This window comes from Acomys minous (genome assembly GCF_964271855.1).
Source record: "Acomys minous genome assembly, contig: scaffold_23, whole genome shotgun sequence".
Taxonomy (NCBI): Eukaryota; Metazoa; Chordata; class Mammalia; order Rodentia; family Muridae; genus Acomys; species Acomys minous.
In genome coordinates, this window is record NW_028182182.1 from 5,274,188 (window position 1) to 5,289,383 (window position 15,196).

Sequence of the window (15,196 nt, forward strand, 5' to 3'; positions counted from 1 at the left end):
AGCTCCCACAAGTGTCTCCTCAGTGTGTTCCCAGTTCCTTAGAAACAGTGTATTTGCTGGGAGAAAAGTGCATTACTGTGCGCTTTCACCGTTCAGCAAATACATGTGTAGAAGCACAGCGCTAGCAGAAATGAACGTTTCTCGACGTTTTCTAACTTAGGGAACAAGTTGCACACTTCTGAGATGCATTTGGGCAACTTTGTCAGAAATGCGTTTTTTGCCTAAAGAGATATTCCTATTTGCGCAGTAGTACAGATTCTGAGTATGTAACTGGGCTTGATGAAATCAGCATTTCTCTTGCTTCCCTGTGCATAGGGAAGCTCAGTTTTAGTCACAGTAGCTCCCACAAGTGTCTCCTCAGTGTGTTCCCAGTTCCTTAGAAACAGTGTATTTGCTGGGAGAAAAGTGCATTACTGTGCGCTTTCACCGTTCAGCAAATACATGTGTAGAAGCACAGCGCTTGCAGAAACGAACGTTTCTCGACGTTTTCTAACTCAGGGAACAAGTTGCACACTTCTGAGATGCATTTGGGCAACTTTGTCAGAAATGAGTTTTTTGCCTAAAGAGACATGCCTATTTGCGCAGTAGTACAGATTCTGAGTATGTAACTGGGCTTGATGAAATCAGCATTTCTCTTGCTTCCCTGTGCGTAGGGAAGCTCAGTTTTAGTCACAGTAGCTCCCACAAGTGTCTCCTCAGTGTGTTCCCATTTCCTTAGAAACAGTGTATTTGCTGGGAGAAAAGTGCATTACTATGCGCTTTCACCGTTCAGCAAATACATGTGTAGAAGCACGGCGCTAGCACAAACGACCGTTTCTCGACGTTTTCTAAATCAGGGAACAAGTTGCACACTTCTGAGATGCATTTGGGCAACTTTGTCAGAAATGAGTTTTTTGCCTAAAGAGACATGTCTATTTGCGCAGTAGTACAGATTCTGAGTATGTAACTGGGCTTGATGAAATCAGCATTTCTCTTGCTTCCCTGTGCGTAGGGAAGCTCAGTTTTAGTCACAGTAGCTCCCAAAAGTGTCTACTCAGTGTGTTCCCATTTCCTTAGAAACAGTGTATTTGCTGGGAGAAAAGTGCATTACTGTGCGCTTTCACCGTTCAGCAAATACATGTGTAGAAGCACAGCGCTAGCAGAAAAGACCGTTTCTCGACGTTTTCTAACTCAGGGAACAAGTTGCACACTTCTGAGATGCATTTGGGCAACTTTGTCAGAAATGAGTTTTTTGCCTAAAGAGACATGCCTATTTGCGCAGTAGTACAGATTCTGAGTATGTAACTGGGCTTGATGAAATCAGCATTTCTCTTGCTTCCCTGTGCGTAGGGAAGCTCAGTTTTAGTCACAGTAGCTCCCACAAGTGTCTCCTCAGTGTTCCCATTTCCTTAGAAACAGTGTATTTGCTGGGAGAAAAGTGCATTACTGTGCGCTTTCACCGTTCAGCAAATACATGTGTAGAAGCACAGCGCTAGCAGAAACGACCGTTTCTCGACGTTTTCCAACTCAGGGAACAAGTTGCACACTTCTGAGATGCATTTGGGCAACTTTGTCAGAAATGAGTTTTTTGCCTAAAGAGACATGCCTATTTGCGCAGTAGTACAGATTCTGAGTATGTAAATGGGCTTGATGAAATCAGCATTTCTCTTGCTTCCCTGTGCGTAGGGAAGCTCAGTTTTAGTCACAGTAGCTCCCACAAGTGTCTCCTCAGTGTATTCCCAGTTCCTTAGAAACAGTGTATTTGCTGGGAGAAAAGTGCATTACTGTGCGCTTTCACCGTTCAGCAAATACATGTGTAGAAGCACAGCGCTAGCAGAAATGAACGTTTCTCGACGTTTTCTAACTCAGGGAACAAGTTGCACACTTCTGAGATGCATTTGGGCAACTTTGTCAGAAATGAGTTTTTTGCCTAAAGAGATATTCCTATTTGCGCAGTAGTACAGATTCTGAGTATGTAACTGGGCTTGATGAAATCAGCATTTCTCTTGCTTCCCTGTGCATAGGGAAGCTCAGTTTTAGTCACAGTAGCTCCCACAAGTGTCTCCTCAGTGTGTTCCCAGTTCCTTAGAAACAGTGTATTTGCTGGGAGAAAAGTGCATTACTGTGCGCTTTCACCGTTCAGCAAATACATGTGTAGAAGCACAGCGCTAGCAGAAACGAACGTTTCTCGACGTTTTCTAACTCAGGGAACAAGTTGCACACTTCTGAGATGCATTTGGGCAACTTTGTCAGAAATGAGTTTTTTGCCTACAGAGACATGCCTATTTGCGCAGTAGTACAGATTCTGAGTATGTAACTTGGCTTGATGAAATCAGCATTTCTCTTGCTTCCCTGTGCGTAGGGAAGCTCAGTTTTAGTCACAGTAGCTCCCACAAGTGTCTCCTCAGTGTGTTCCCATTTCCTTAGAAACAGTGTATTTGCTGGGAGAAAAGTGCATTACTGTGCGCTTTCACCGTTCAGCAAATACATGTGTAGAAGCACGGCGCTAGCACAAACGACCGTTTCTCGACGTTTTCTAACTCAGGGAACAAGTTGCACACTTCTGAGATGCATTTGGGCAACTTTGTCAGAAATGAGTTTTTTGCCTAAAGAGACATGCCTATTTGCGCAGTAGTACAGATTCTGAGTATGTAACTGGGCTTGATGAAATCAGCATTTCTCTTGCTTCCCTGTGCGTAGGGAAGCTCAGTTTTAGTCACAGTAGGTCGCACAAGTGTCTCCTCAGTGTGTTCCCATTTCCTTAGAAACAGTGTATTTGCTGGGAGAAAAGTGCATTACTGTGCGCTTTCACCGTCCAGCAAATACATGTGTAGAAGCACAGCGCTAGCAGAAACGAACGTTTCTCGACGTTTTCTAACTCAGGGAACAAGTTGCACACTTCTGAGATGCATTTGGGCAACTTTGTCAGAAATGAGTTTTTTGCCTACAGAGACATGCCTATTTGCGCAGTAGTACAGATTCTGAGTATGTTACTGGGCTTGATGAAATCAGCATTTCTCTTGCTTCCCTGTGCGTAGGGAAGCTCAGTTTTAGTCACAATAGCTCCCACAAGTGTCTCCTCAGTGTGTTCCCATTTCCTTAGAAACAGTGTATTTGCTGGGAGAAAAGTGCATTACTGTGCGCTTTCACCGTTCAGCAAATACATGTGTAGAAGCACAGCGCTAGCAGAAACGAAAATTTCTCGACGTTTTCTAACTCAGGGAACAAGTTGCACACTTCTGAGATGCATTTGGGCAACTTTGTCAGAAATGAGTTTTTTGCCTAAAGAGACATGCCTATTTGCGCAGTAGTACAGATTCTGAGTATGTAACTGGGCTTGATGAAATCAGCATTTCTCTTGCTTCCCTGTGCGTAGGGAAGCTCAGTTTTAGTCACAGTAGCTTCCACAAGTGTCTCCTCAGTGTTCCCATTTCCTTAGAAACAGTGTATTTGCTGGGAGAAAAGTGCATTACTGTGCGCTTTCACCGTTCAGCAAATACATGTGTAGAAGCACAGCGCTAGCAAAAACGAACGTTTCTCGACGTTTTCTAACTCAGGGAACAAGTTGCACACTTCTGAGATGCATTTGGGCAACTTTGTCAGAAATGAGTTTTTTGCCTAAAGAGACATGCCTATTTGCGCAGTAGTACAGATTCTGAGTATATAACTGGGCTTGATGAAATCAGCATTTCTCTTGCTTCCCTGTGCGTAGGGAAGCTCAGTTTTAGTCACAGTAGCTCCCACAAGTGTCTGCTCAATGTTCCCATTGCCTTAGAAACAGTGTATTTGCTGGAAGAAAAGTGCTTTACTGTGCGCTTTCACCGTTCAGCAAATACATGTGTAGAAGCACAGCGCTAGCAGAAACGAACGTTTCTCGACGTTTTCTAACTCAGGGAACAAGTTGCACACTTCTGAGATGCATTTGGGCAACTTTTTCAGATATGAGTTTTTTGCCTAAAGAGACATGCCTATTTGCGCAGTAGTACAGATTCTGAGTATGTAAATGGGCTTGATGAAATCAGCATTTCTCTTGCTTCCCTGTGCGTAGGGAAGCTCAGTTTTAGTCACAGTAGCTCCCACAAGTGTCTCCTCAGTGTGTTCCCATTTCCTTAGAAACAGTGTATTTGCTGGGAGAAAAGTGCATTATTATGCGCTTTCACCGTTCAGCAAATACATGTGTAGAAGCACGGCGCTAGCACAAACGACCGTTTCTCGACGTTTTCTAACTCAGGGAACAAGTTGCACACTTCTGAGATGCATTTGGGCAACTTTGTCAGAAATGAGTATTTTGCCTAAAGAGACATGCCTATTTGCGCAGTAGTACAGATTCTGAGTATGTAACTGGACTTGATGAAATCAGCATTTCTCTTGCTTCCCTGTGCGTAGGGAAGATCAGTTTTAGTCACAATAGCTCCCACAAGTGTCTCCTCAGTGTGTTCCCATTTCCTTAGAAACAGTGTATTTGCTGGGAGAAAAGTGCATTACTGTGCGCTTTCACCGTTCAGCAAATACATGTGTAGAAGCACGGCGCTAGCACAAACGACCGTTTCTCGACGTTTTCTAACTCAGGGAACAAGTTGCACACTTCTGAGATGCATTTGGGCAACTTTGTCAGAAATGAGTTTTTTGCCTACAGAGACATGCCTATTTGCGCAGTAGTACAGATTCTGAGTATGTAACTGGGCTTGATGAAATCAGCATTTCTCTTGCTTCCCTGTGCGTAGGGAAGCTCAGTTTTAGTCACAGTAGCTCCCACAAGTGTCTCCTCAGTGTGTTCCCATTTCCTTAGAAACAGTGTATTTGCTGGGAGAAAAGTGCATTACTGTGCGCTTTCACCGTTCAGCAAATACATGTGTAGAAGCACGGCGCTAGCACAAACGACCGTTTCTCGACGTTTTCTAACTCAGGGAACAAGTTGCACACTTCTGAGATGCATTTGGGCAACTTTGTCAGAAATGAGTTTTTTGCCTAAAGAGACATGCCTATTTGCGCAGTAGTACAGATTCTGAGTATGTAACTGGGCTTGATGAAATCAGCATTTCTCTTGCTTCCCTGTGCGTAGGGAAGCTCAGTTTTAGTCACAGTAGGTCGCACAAGTGTCTCCTCAGTGTGTTCCCATTTCCTTAGAAACAGTGTATTTGCTGGGAGAAAAGTGCATTACTGTGCGCTTTCACCGTCCAGCAAATACATGTGTAGAAGCACAGCGCTAGCAGAAACGAACGTTTCTCGACGTTTTCTAACTCAGGGAACAAGTTGCACACTTCTGAGATGCATTTGGGCAACTTTGTCAGAAATGAGTTTTTTGCCTACAGAGACATGCCTATTTGCGCAGTAGTACAGATTCTGAGTATGTTACTGGGCTTGATGAAATCAGCATTTCTCTTGCTTCCCTGTGCGTAGGGAAGCTCAGTTTTAGTCACAGTAGCTCCCACAAGTGTCTCCTCAGTGTGTTCCCATTTCCTTAGAAACAGTGTATTTGCTGGGAGAAAAGTGCATTACTGTGCGCTTTCACCGTTCAGCAAATACATGTGTAGAAGCACAGCGCTAGCAGAAAAGACCGTTTCTCGACGTTTTCTAACTCAGGGAACAAGTTGCACACTTCTGAGATGCATTTGGGCAACTTTGTCAGAAATGAGTTTTTTGCCTAAAGAGACATGCCTATTTGCGCAGTAGTACAGATTCTGAGTATGTAACTGGGCTTGATGAAATCAGCATTTCTCTTGCTTCCCTGTGCGTAGGGAAGCTCAGTTTTAGTCACAGTAGCTTCCACAAGTGTCTCCTCAGTGTTCCCATTTCCTTAGAAACAGTGTATTTGCTGGGAGAAAAGTGCATTACTGTGCGCTTTCACCGTTCAGCAAATACATGTGTAGAAGCACAGCGCTAGCAAAAACGAACGTTTCTCGACGTTTTCTAACTCAGGGAACAAGTTGCACACTTCTGAGATGCATTTGGGCAACTTTGTCAGAAATGAGTTTTTTGCCTAAAGAGACATGCCTATTTGCGCAGTAGTACAGATTCTGAGTATATAACTGGGCTTGATGAAATCAGCATTTCTCTTGCTTCCCTGTGCGTAGGGAAGCTCAGTTTTAGTCACAGTAGCTCCCACAAGTGTCTGCTCAATGTTCCCATTGCCTTAGAAACAGTGTATTTGCTGGAAGAAAAGTGCTTTACTGTGCGCTTTCACCGTTCAGCAAATACATGTGTAGAAGCACAGCGCTAGCAGAAACGAACGTTTCTCGACGTTTTCTAACTCAGGGAACAAGTTGCACACTTCTGAGATGCATTTGGGCAACTTTTTCAGATATGAGTTTTTTGCCTAAAGAGACATGCCTATTTGCGCAGTAGTACAGATTCTGAGTATGTAAATGGGCTTGATGAAATCAGCATTTCTCTTGCTTCCCTGTGCGTAGGGAAGCTCAGTTTTAGTCACAGTAGCTCCCACAAGTGTCTCCTCAGTGTGTTCCCATTTCCTTAGAAACAGTGTATTTGCTGGGAGAAAAGTGCATTATTATGCGCTTTCACCGTTCAGCAAATACATGTGTAGAAGCACGGCGCTAGCACAAACGACCGTTTCTCGACGTTTTCTAACTCAGGGAACAAGTTGCACACTTCTGAGATGCATTTGGGCAACTTTGTCAGAAATGAGTATTTTGCCTAAAGAGACATGCCTATTTGCGCAGTAGTACAGATTCTGAGTATGTAACTGGACTTGATGAAATCAGCATTTCTCTTGCTTCCCTGTGCGTAGGGAAGATCAGTTTTAGTCACAATAGCTCCCACAAGTGTCTCCTCAGTGTGTTCCCATTTCCTTAGAAACAGTGTATTTGCTGGGAGAAAAGTGCATTACTGTGCGCTTTCACCGTTCAGCAAATACATGTGTAGAAGCACGGCGCTAGCACAAACGACCGTTTCTCGACGTTTTCTAACTCAGGGAACAAGTTGCACACTTCTGAGATGCATTTGGGCAACTTTGTCAGAAATGAGTTTTTTGCCTACAGAGACATGCCTATTTGCGCAGTAGTACAGATTCTGAGTATGTAACTGGGCTTGATGAAATCAGCATTTCTCTTGCTTCCCTGTGCGTAGGGAAGCTCAGTTTTAGTCACAGTAGCTCCCACAAGTGTCTCCTCAGTGTGTTCCCATTTCCTTAGAAACAGTGTATTTGCTGGGAGAAAAGTGCATTACTGTGCGCTTTCACCGTTCAGCAAATACATGTGTAGAAGCACGGCGCTAGCACAAACGACCGTTTCTCGACGTTTTCTAACTCAGGGAACAAGTTGCACACTTCTGAGATGCATTTGGGCAACTTTGTCAGAAATGAGTTTTTTGCCTAAAGAGACATGCCTATTTGCGCAGTAGTACAGATTCTGAGTATGTTACTGGGCTTGATGAAATCAGCATTTCTCTTGCTTCCCTGTGCGTAGGGAAGCTCAGTTTTAGTCACAGTAGGTCGCACAAGTGTCTCCTCAGTGTGTTCCCATTTCCTTAGAAACAGTGTATTTGCTGGGAGAAAAGTGCATTACTGTGCGCTTTCACCGTCCAGCAAATACATGTGTAGAAGCACAGCGCTAGCAGAAACGAACGTTTCTCGACGTTTTCTAACTCAGGGAACAAGTTGCACACTTCTGAGATGCATTTGGGCAACTTTGTCAGAAATGAGTTTTTTGCCTACAGAGCCATGCCTATTTGCGCAGTAGTACAGATTCTGAGTATGTTACTGGGCTTGATGAAATCAGCATTTCTCTTGCTTCCCTGTGCGTAGGGAAGCTCAGTTTTAGTCACAGTAGCTCCCACAAGTGTCTCCTCAGTGTGTTCCCATTTCCTTAGAAACAGTGTATTTGCTGGGAGAAAAGTGCATTACTGTGCGCTTTCACCGTTCAGCAAATACATGTGTAGAAGCACAGCGCTAGCAGAAAAGACCGTTTCTCGACGTTTTCTAACTCAGGGAACAAGTTGCACACTTCTGAGATGCATTTGGGCAACTTTGTCAGAAATGAGTTTTTTGCCTAAAGAGACATGCCTATTTGCGCAGTAGTACAGATTCTGAGTATGTAACTGGGCTTGATGAAATCAGCATTTCTCTTGCTTCCCTGTGCGTAGGGAAGCTCAGTTTTAGTCACAGTAGCTTCCACAAGTGTCTCCTCAGTGTTCCCATTTCCTTAGAAACAGTGTATTTGCTGGGAGAAAAGTGCATTACTGTGCGCTTTCACCGTTCAGCAAATACATGTGTAGAAGCACAGCGCTAGCAAAAACGAACGTTTCTCGACGTTTTCTAACTCAGGGAACAAGTTGCACACTTCTGAGATGCATTTGGGCAACTTTGTCAGAAATGAGTTTTTTGCCTAAAGAGACATGCCTATTGGCGCAGTAGTACAGATTCTGAGTATATAACTGGGCTTGATGAAATCAGCATTTCTCTTGCTTCCCTGTGCGTAGGGAAGCTCAGTTTTAGTCACAGTAGCTCCCACAAGTGTCTGCTCAATGTTCCCATTGCCTTAGAAACAGTGTATTTGCTGGAAGAAAAGTGCTTTACTGTGCGCTTTCACCGTTCAGCAAATACATGTGTAGAAGCACAGCGCTAGCAGAAACGAACGTTTCTCGACGTTTTCTAACTCAGGGAACAAGTTGCACACTTCTGAGATGCATTTGGGCAACTTTTTCAGATATGAGTTTTTTGCCTAAAGAGACATGCCTATTTGCGCAGTAGTACAGATTCTGAGTATGTAACTGGGCTTGATGAAATCAGCATTTCTCTTGCTTCCCTGTGCGTAGGGAAGCTCAGTTTTAGTCACAGTAGCTCCCACAAGTGTCTCCTCAGTGTGTTCCCATTTCCTTAGAAACAGTGTATTTGCTGGGAGAAAAGTGCATTACTGTGCGCTTTCACCGTTCAGCAAATACATGTGTAGAAGCACAGCGCTAGCAGAAAAGACCGTTTCTCGACGTTTTCTAACTCAGGGAACAAGTTGCACACTTCTGAGATGCATTTGGGGAACTTTGTCAGAAATGAGTTTTTTGCCTAAAGAGACATGCCTATTTGCGCAGTAGTACAGATTCTGAGTATGTAAATGGGCTTGATGAAATCAGCATTTCTCTTGCTTCCCTGTGCGTAGGGAAGCTCAGTTTTAGTCACAGTAGCTCCCACAAGTGTCTCCTCAGTGTGTTCCCATTTCCTTAGAAACAGTGTATTTGCTGGGAGAAAAGTGCATTATTATGCGCTTTCACCGTTCAGCAAATACATGTGTAGAAGCACGGCGCTAGCACAAACGACCGTTTCTCGACGTTTTCTAACTCAGGGAACAAGTTGCACACTTCTGAGATGCATTTGGGCAACTTTGTCAGAAATGAGTTTTTTGCCTAAAGAGACATGCCTATTTGCGCAGTAGTACAGATTCTGAGTATGTAACTGGACTTGATGAAATCAGCATTTCTCTTGCTTCCCTGTGCGTAGGGAAGATCAGTTTTAGTCACAATAGCTCCCACAAGTGTCTCCTCAGTGTGTTCCCATTTCCTTAGAAACAGTGTATTTGCTGGGAGAAAAGTGCATTAATGTGCGCTTTCACCGTACAGCAAATACATGTGTAGAAGCACAGCGCTAGCAGCTACGAACGTTTCTCGACGTTTTCTAACTCAGGGAACAAGTTGCACACTTCTGAGATGCATTTGGGCAACTTTGTCAGAAATGAGTTTTATGCCTACAGAGACATGCCTATTTGCGCAGTAGTACAGATTCTGAGTATGTAACTGGGCTTGATGAAATCAGCATTTCTCTTGCTTCCCTGTGCGTAGGGAAGCTCAGTTTTAGTCACAGTAGGTCGCACAAGTGTCTCCTCAGTGTGTTCCCATTTCCTTAGAAACAGTGTATTTGCTGGGAGAAAAGTGCATTACTGTGCGCTTTCACCGTCCAGCAAATACATGTGTAGAAGCACAGCGCTAGCAGAAACGAACGTTTCTCGACGTTTTCTAAATCAGGGAACAAGTTGCACACTTCTGAGATGCATTTGGGCAACTTTGTCAGAAATGAGTTTTTTGCCTACAGAGACATGCCTATTTGCGCAGTAGTACAGATTCTGAGTATGTAACTGGGCTTGATGAAATCAGCATTTCTCTTGCTTCCCTGTGCGTAGGGAAGCTCAGTTTTAGTCACAGTAGCTCCCACAAGTGTCTCCTCAGTGTGTTCCCATTTCCTTAGAAACAGTGTATTTGCTGGGAGAAAAGTGCATTACTGTGCGCTTTCACCGTTCAGCAAATACATGTGTAGAAGCACAGCGCTAGCAGAAAAGACCGTTTCTCGACGTTTTCTAACTCAGGGAACAAGTTGCACACTTCTGAGATGCATTTGGGCAACTTTGTCAGAAATGAGTTTTTTGCCTAAAGAGACATGCCTATTTGCGCAGTAGTACAGATTCTGAGTATGTAACTGGGCTTGATGAAATCAGCATTTCTCTTGCTTCCCTGTGCGTAGGGAAGCTCAGTTTTAGTCACAGTAGCTCCCACAAGTGTCTCCTCAGTGTTCCCATTTCCTTAGAAACAGTGTATTTGCTGGGAGAAAAGTGCATTACTGTGCGCTTTCGCCGTCCAGCAAATACATGTGTAGAAGCACAGCGCTAGCAGAAACGAACGTTTCTCGACGTTTTCTAACTCAGGGAACAAGTTGCACACTTCTGAGATGCATTTGGGCAACTTTGTCAGAAATGAGTTTTATGCCTACAGAGACATGCCTATTTGCCCAGTAGTACAGATTCTGAGTATGTAACTGGGCTTGATGAAATCAGCATTTCTCTTGCTTCCCTGTGCGTAGGGAAGCTCAGTTTTAGTCACAGTAGCTCCCACAAGTGTGTCCTCAGTGTGTTCCCATTTCCTTAGAAACAGTGTATTTGCTGGGAGAAAAGTGCATTACTGTGCGCTTTCACCGTCCAGCAAATACATGTGTAGAAGCACAGCGCTAGCAGAAACGAACGTTTCTCGACGTTTTCTAACTCAGGGAACAAGTTGCACACTTCTGAGATGCATTTGGGCAACTTTGTCAGAAATGAGTTTTTTGCCTACAGAGACATGCCTATTTGCGCAGTAGTACAGATTCTGAGTATGTAACTGGGCTTGATGAAATCAGCATTTCTCTTGCTTCCCTGTGCTTAGGGAAGCTCAGTTTTAGTCACAGTAGCTCCCACAAGTGTCTCCTCAGTGTGTTCCCATTTCCTTAGAAACAGTGTATTTGCTGGGAGAAAAGTGCATTACTATGCGCTTTCACCGTTCAGCAAATACATGTGTAGAAGCACGGCGCTAGCACAAATGACCGTTTCTCGACGTTTTCTAACTCAGGGAACAAGTTGCACACTTCTGAGATGCATTTGGGCAACTTTGTCAGAAATGAGTTTTTTGCCTAAAGAGACATGCCTATTTGCGCAGTAGTACAGATTCTGAGTGTGTAACTGGGCTTGATGAAATCAGCATTTCTCTTGCTTCCCTGTGCGTAGGGAAGCTCAGTTTTAGTCACAGTAGGTCGCACAAGTGTCTCCTCAGTGTGTTCCCATTTCCTTAGAAACAGTGTATTTGCTGGGAGAAAAGTGCATTACTGTGCGCTTTCGCCGTCCAGCAAATACATGTGTAGAAGCACAGCGCTAGCAGAAACGAACGTTTCTCGACGTTTTCTAACTCAGGGAACAAGTTGCACACTTCTGAGATGCATTTGGGCAACTTTGTCAGAAATGAGTTTTTTGCCTACAGAGACATGCCTATTTGCGCAGTAGTACAGATTCTGAGTATGTTACTGGGCTTGATGAAATCAGCATTTCTCTTGCCTCCCTGTGCGTAGGGAAGCTCAGTTTTAGTCACAGTAGCTCCCACAAGTGTCTCCTCAGTGTGTTCCCATTTCCTTAGAAACAGTGTATTTGCTGGGAGAAAAGTGCATTACTGTGCGCTTTCACCGTTCAGCAAATACATGTGTAGAAGCACAGCGCTAGCAGAAAAGACCGTTTCTCGACGTTTTCTAACTCAGGGAACAAGTTGCACACTTCTGAGATGCATTTGGGCAACTTTGTCAGAAATGAGTTTTTTGCCTAAAGAGACATGCCTATTTGCGCAGTACTACAGATTCTGAGTATGTAACTGGGCTTGATGAAATCAGCATTTCTCTTGCTTCCCTGTGCGTAGGGAAGCTCAGTTTTAGTCACAGTAGCTTCCACAAGTGTCTCCTCAGTGTTCCCATTTCCTTAGAAACAGTGTATTTGCTGGGAGAAAAGTGCATTACTGTGCGCTTTCACCGTTCAGCAAATACATGTGTAGAAGCACAGCGCTAGCAAAAACGAACGTTTCTCGACGTTTTCTAACTCAGGGAACAAGTTGCACACTTCTGAGATGCATTTGGGCAACTTTGTCAGAAATGAGTTTTTTGCCTAAAGAGACATGCCTATTTGCGCAGTAGTACAGATTCTGAGTATGTTACTGGGCTTGATGAAATCAGCATTTCTCTTGCTTCCCTGTGCGTAGGGAAGCTCAGTTTTAGTCACAGTAGCTCCCACAAGTGTCTCCTCAGTGTGTTCCCATTTCCTTAGAAACAGTGTATTTGCTGGGAGAAAAGTGCATTACTGTGCGCTTTCACCGTTCAGCAAATACATGTGTAGAAGCACAGCGCTAGCAGAAAAGACCGTTTCTCGACGTTTTCTAACTCAGGGAACAAGTTGCACACTTCTGAGATGCATTTGGGCAACTTTGTCAGAAATGAGTTTTTTGCCTAAAGAGACATGCCTATTTGCGCAGTAGTACAGATTCTGAGTATGTAACTGGGCTTGATGAAATCAGCATTTCTCTTGCTTCCCTGTGCGTAGGGAAGCTCAGTTTTAGTCACAGTAGCTCCCACAAGTGTCTCCTCAGTGTTCCCATTTCCTTAGAAACAGTGTATTTGCTGGGAGAAAAGTGCATTACTGTGCGCTTTCGCCGTCCAGCAAATACATGTGTAGAAGCACAGCGCTAGCAGAAACGAACGTTTCTCGACGTTTTCTAACTCAGGGAACAAGTTGCACACTTCTGAGATGCATTTGGGCAACTTTGTCAGAAATGAGTTTTATGCCTACAGAGACATGCCTATTTGCCCAGTAGTACAGATTCTGAGTATGTAACTGGGCTTGATGAAATCAGCATTTCTCTTGCTTCCCTGTGCGTAGGGAAGCTCAGTTTTAGTCACAGTAGCTCCCACAAGTGTGTCCTCAGTGTGTTCCCATTTCCTTAGAAACAGTGTATTTGCTGGGAGAAAAGTGCATTACTGTGCGCTTTCACCGTCCAGCAAATACATGTGTAGAAGCACAGCGCTAGCAGAAACGAACGTTTCTCGACGTTTTCTAACTCAGGGAACAAGTTGCACACTTCTGAGATGCATTTGGGCAACTTTGTCAGAAATGAGTTTTTTGCCTACAGAGACATGCCTATTTGCGCAGTAGTACAGATTCTGAGTATGTAACTGGGCTTGATGAAATCAGCATTTCTCTTGCTTCCCTGTGCTTAGGGAAGCTCAGTTTTAGTCACAGTAGCTCCCACAAGTGTCTCCTCAGTGTGTTCCCATTTCCTTAGAAACAGTGTATTTGCTGGGAGAAAAGTGCATTACTATGCGCTTTCACCGTTCAGCAAATACATGTGTAGAAGCACGGCGCTAGCACAAATGACCGTTTCTCGACGTTTTCTAACTCAGGGAACAAGTTGCACACTTCTGAGATGCATTTGGGCAACTTTGTCAGAAATGAGTTTTTTGCCTAAAGAGACATGCCTATTTGCGCAGTAGTACAGATTCTGAGTGTGTAACTGGGCTTGATGAAATCAGCATTTCTCTTGCTTCCCTGTGCGTAGGGAAGCTCAGTTTTAGTCACAGTAGGTCGCACAAGTGTCTCCTCAGTGTGTTCCCATTTCCTTAGAAACAGTGTATTTGCTGGGAGAAAAGTGCATTACTGTGCGCTTTCGCCGTCCAGCAAATACATGTGTAGAAGCACAGCGCTAGCAGAAACGAACGTTTCTCGACGTTTTCTAACTCAGGGAACAAGTTGCACACTTCTGAGATGCATTTGGGCAACTTTGTCAGAAATGAGTTTTTTGCCTACAGAGACATGCCTATTTGCGCAGTAGTACAGATTCTGAGTATGTTACTGGGCTTGATGAAATCAGCATTTCTCTTGCCTCCCTGTGCGTAGGGAAGCTCAGTTTTAGTCACAGTAGCTCCCACAAGTGTCTCCTCAGTGTGTTCCCATTTCCTTAGAAACAGTGTATTTGCTGGGAGAAAAGTGCATTACTGTGCGCTTTCACCGTTCAGCAAATACATGTGTAGAAGCACAGCGCTAGCAGAAAAGACCGTTTCTCGACGTTTTCTAACTCAGGGAACAAGTTGCACACTTCTGAGATGCATTTGGGCAACTTTGTCAGAAATGAGTTTTTTGCCTAAAGAGACATGCCTATTTGCGCAGTACTACAGATTCTGAGTATGTAACTGGGCTTGATGAAATCAGCATTTCTCTTGCTTCCCTGTGCGTAGGGAAGCTCAGTTTTAGTCACAGTAGCTTCCACAAGTGTCTCCTCAGTGTTCCCATTTCCTTAGAAACAGTGTATTTGCTGGGAGAAAAGTGCATTACTGTGCGCTTTCACCGTTCAGCAAATACATGTGTAGAAGCACAGCGCTAGCAAAAACGAACGTTTCTCGACGTTTTCTAACTCAGGGAACAAGTTGCACACTTCTGAGATGCATTTGGGCAACTTTGTCAGAAATGAGTTTTTTGCCTAAAGAGACATGCCTATTTGCGCAGTAGTACAGATTCTGAGTATGTTACTGGGCTTGATGAAATCAGCATTTCTCTTGCTTCCCTGTGCGTAGGGAAGCTCAGTTTTAGTCACAGTAGGTCGCACAAGTGTCTCCTCAGTGTGTTCCCATTTCCTTAGAAACAGTGTATTTGCTGGGAGAAAAGTGCATTACTGTGCGCTTTCACCGTTCAGCAAATACATGTGTAGAAGCACAGCGCTAGCAGAAAAGACCGTTTCTCGACGTTTTCTAACTCAGGGAACAAGTTGCACACTTCTGAGATGCATTTGGGCAACTTTGTCAGAAATGAGTTTTTTGCCTAAAGAGACATGCCTATTTGCGCAGTAGTACAGATTCTGAGTATGTAACTGGGCTTGATGAAATCAGCATTTCTCTTGCTTCCCTGTGCGTAGGGAAGCTCAGTTTTAGTCACAGTAGCTTCCA